Source organism: Myotis davidii, unplaced genomic scaffold, assembly GCF_000327345.1.
Source record: "Myotis davidii unplaced genomic scaffold, ASM32734v1 scaffold815, whole genome shotgun sequence".
NCBI lineage: Eukaryota > Metazoa > Chordata > Mammalia > Chiroptera > Vespertilionidae > Myotis > Myotis davidii.
In genome coordinates this window covers 86,539-91,015 of record NW_006288179.1, presented here as the reverse complement: position 1 = coordinate 91,015, position 4,477 = coordinate 86,539, and the positions used below count along the sequence as shown (strand labels likewise).

The following is a 4,477-nucleotide window of genomic DNA, read 5'->3' as shown; positions in this document are numbered from 1 at the left end:
TGCTGAGTATTTTAATTGTGTAAATCAAATTAATCCTCCACAAACCTGTGTGGTACTATTTTTCACTATAATATAATAGATGAGAAAAAAGTAAATAACTATTAGTACCAGAGCTGAGATTCAACTGCAGATGGACTCCATTCCAATCAGAGTAGCATTTTTCTGAACACATCCTCAGCCCCTATATTTAAACGTACCCTTATCTTCTCCCACTCTTTTTAAATTTTTTTAATTTTCTTTATTGACTAAGGTATTACATATGTGTCCTTATCTTCCAATTGGCCCTCAGAATGCCCCACTCATGCCCTCACTCCCTAGTATCTGTGTCCATTGGTTTAGGCTTATATGCATCATGCAAGTCCTTTGGTTGATCTCCAAATAGGTTTTCAATATCTTGCTCTCTCTCTTCTTCTGGCACCCCCATAATGGAAATGCTTGTTTGGGACTATCTGTGCTTGGGTGACTTTTTCTTCTGCAAGCCAGGGAAGTTTTCTGTCATTATTTCTTCAAATAGGTTTTCTTTTTTGCGGGGGTGGGGGAGACTCCAATTTGTTTATTTTTAAACAAAATCTCCAAAACAACAAATGTTGTCAATTGCTTTTTTTCCAGCGAAGGACAAAACAAACTTATTGTTGAAATGCAGTGCCACTGGGAGAAGTGCATTTCTGCATCTAGCTGCTGCTCAGTATGTTCCACATTCCCCCTCCCCCCCAGCATTTAAAATCTTTTCTTTCTTTCTTTATTGATTAAGGTATTACATATGTGTCCTTATTCCCCTACCCCCCCACCCCACCCTCCCACACACACATGCCCTCACTCCCCTGGGGTCTGTGTCCATTGGTTAGGCTTATATGCATCATGCAAGTCCTTTGGTTGATCTCCAAATAGGTTTTCAATATCTTGCTCTCTCTCTTCTTCTGGCACCCCCATAATGGAAATGTGCATTCTTTTTTCTTTTTGCTCTTCTGGTTGGGTATTTTTTGCTTCCTCATATTTCAAAGTGCTGATTTGATTCTCAGAATCCTCAACTCTATTGTTGAATCCGATATATTATTCTTTATTTCACTCAGTGTATGCTTAATTTCTGACTGGTTCTTTTCCATGTGTTTGGCATTCTCACTACTAAAATCCTTGAAAGTCTCACAAACCCTTGGAGGTTTCTAGAAGATTTTTTTTTAATTGAAGTGAATGTTATAATTTATTCCATCTTCGTGATTACAGATATTATAGGGCAGGGTGGGCAAACAACACAAATAAAGCAAATTCCTTTCTCCCCTAACCAGATACAGTGTTTTAGCATTTTAATGATATACAGTTTGACTTAATTCATTGACTTAGCTTGAAAGCTGGCCACAGCAGCAAATCTTTGCAATTTAGATCTTCCTCCATAGCATACGCCAAGGATCATAATGACTGAATTAACTATGAACTCTGAAATGGTGTTCACTCTAACATTCTTGAGGCTTTCACATCTTAATCTGAGATCTGACACCTCTTGTTAAGGTTGGGGACTATTAAAAGCTTCCTGTTAGCTAACCCAATCCACCATTTAGCATCTTAACAGTTAAGTTACTATAAAAAAAATAAAACTGCTCCCAAGCATTGATTGAAACAGTCGTGCTGGGATCCCTTTTCAGAACATTAGCTCCCTGAGAGAAGAGAGGTCCTAACCAGTTGCTTCCATGAACAATGACTCCAGTACAGTATATCTAATGTCCTTTGAGGCATAACTCAAGAGGTCAGACAACCATGATTATCCTGACAAGTTTATCAGTCTTTAGATACAAGATATATTTAAAGCTGATCCCAGATGAAGTATTGCAACTATAATCCCAAGAAATCATCCAGTTTTAGCACAGCGAGTTCCTGCAAGATGTTAGAGCAAGTGAGGAAATCATCCCAAAGTAAAAAGTGATGATCTTTTATAGGTGAACAGAAACCATCTAGGAGGAAAATAAGTCCTCATTAAATTGATGGCTGTCTTCACAGCCATAATTGACAAAATCCAGAGGGCTCACATTTCCTGATTGGAGGAGTCTATTTTCAAGGTGACTGTCAAGGTCAAAAAGAGCTTTCAGGCTTATCTCTGCCATGGCCCATGAACTCCAGTCCTTCAATGGGAATCTCTTTTTTCTTTATTGCTTTCTGAACGATGTGCTGATAGCACTTGAAGAAGTCGTTGCACAGGTCTCCGGAGCTCTCCCCCTTGAGGAACTTATTGGCAAACCAGTAATTAAAGCACTGAACATACTTGTGCTTCATGTTCGTGCATCCTTCCCCTACGCTGTTTATGACAGCAGCCTAGAAGATTCTTGAGTAACCTTATAACTGTGGTTTTGAGCTCTATGTCCAGTAGTTTGCTTTCTTCCATTTCTTTCATTTGTGACATGTTTCTTTGTCTCTGCATTTTGGCTGCTGCTTCTTTGTGTTTGTTTCTATGTATTGGATAGTATTGCTATGTCTCCTTGAGTTGGTAGAGTGGCCTTGTGTAGTAGGTGTTCTATAGGGCCCAGTGGCTCAGCCTCCCCAGTCACCTGAACTGGGAACCCTAGGTGTACCCCTTGTGGGCTGTGAGCATAGTCTTGTTGTAGTTGAGAATTGATTGCTGTTGGTGTCACTGGGAGGAATTGACCTCCAGGCCAATTTTCTGTGGGAGAGCTGCTATGCAGGAGACACCCCTGTGGAGCAGGACTTGCTTCAGTGGGGGTTTTGGTGCTCACTGAGTCTGCCCCTTGAGTATGTTGCTTATGGATATGTAGAGTTGTAATTTGGTATGGTCTGACACTGGCCACTGGGTACACTGGCTCTTGGGTCTCCAGGGAGGTGCAGAGTTAGCCACTGCCTGGCGCCACCCAGCAGGAGCTACAGAGAGATCTGCAGATTCCTCCTCTTTGTATCAGGTTTGGAAGTGCCTGAATGAGGCCCAGCTATGAAGCAAAACAGGCTGGTGCTGGTGCTGGTGCTGGGTCTTGGGCCTTTTATTGATAGGTTTGGGGCTCCCTAGCCCAGCTGAAGCTTGTTTGAGATTTTCAGGCTATTCAGATGCAAAAGCCACTGCAGTCAGCTTGGGTGGGATTGTAAATTGGATGAGGCTGGGTATTAGGGAATCACCAGACGGAGCAAACAGAAATGGCTGCTAGTCAGCCCTGTGACTGGGGAGGTCCCAACATAGGAACAATGATCCCTACTAGTACCACTGTCTGGGAGAAAGTCACTCCCAATTTCCTGCCCTGATGCCAGACAACTGTGTCCCCCAGAGCCTTGCCCTAATGCTAGAGCTCAGAGGAAGTAGGACCTTGTAAGTTCAGTTCGTGGTGCTGGCCATTTTAGAGGACAGTTGGGTCTCCAGCAGCCTCTGTGTCACTGAGACCCAATCTGCACTGGTTTTCACAGCCCGTAGTTCTTACTGCCTATAGGGACTTCTTTCCCCAGCTCTGGGACCCTGGGGTGGGGGTCTCGTGTGGGGCTGGGAACCCTTGCTCCTCCAGGCGGCCTCCACAGAGAAGATCTCTCTCCTGATTAAAAAAGTGGCACAGGTGGGTGCCGGACCAGCCAGTTCAGTGCCTCCACACCTCCTACCAGTCTCAGTGTGTTTTCTTCTTTACTTCTCTAGTTGTAGGACTTCCATTCAGCCAGCTTTCTGGCGGTTTCTGGATGATGGATGTTCTGTATTTTAGTTGTAACTTTGATGTGGTTGTGGGAGGTAGTGCATACAAGTGTTTGCCTACACTGCCATCTTTGCAGAACTCTGGGTTACAGGTTTGATCCCTGGCCCTAGTTGGGGCACATGTGGGAGGCAACCAATCAATGTATCTCACATTTATGTCTCTGTTTCTCTCTCTCTCTCTCTTTCTCCCACTCCTGCTCCCTCTCCCTCTCCCTCTCCCTCTCTTTCTCCCTCTCTTCCCCTCCTTCTGACCCTCCCTCCCATCCACTCTCTGGAAAAATATCCTAATACCCTCTGGACAAGATAAATACATTTTTTAAAAAGCAATTAAATAAGGTATGTCATGTAAAATACTTGATATGCTGTTTGGAATGCAGGAAGTATTCAGTGTATATTAGACCTAATTGCTAGTATCAATCTACACTAATAAAAGAGAAACATGGTAATTAGTGTCACTCTACTACCCTTCCCATTGGCTAATCCCCTGTCACTCACAGAGTAGGGCCGAGATATGCAAATTAACTGACAGCCAAGATGGCGACCGGCAGCCAGGCAGCTGATGCGAACAGGGAGCTTGCTTCACTTCAGTGACGGAGGGAGCCAAGCTTCCCCGCCTGCCTTGCCGGCCTCTCCGCTGCCCTCTAAGCAACATTGTAACAAATATAGAAGCTAAACAAAACCCTGGGCTTCAGCCAGCAGGACTGCAACAGTTTTTCAATTATAGAACTCAAACAAACCCAGTATCTGCTTTCAGCAGCTGAGGTCTCAGAGGTGGAGCTGAGCCTCAGTGCTAAATCCAGCTCTCAGCCC

At 43.9% G+C, this 4,477-nt stretch overlaps 1 pseudogene; it reads right to left on the bottom strand.

Moving 5' to 3' along the window:
- Window positions 1-1,976: 1,976 nt before the first annotated feature.
- Window positions 1,977-4,477, bottom strand: part of LOC102759857 — a 5,273-nt pseudogene continuing 2,772 nt past the window's right edge.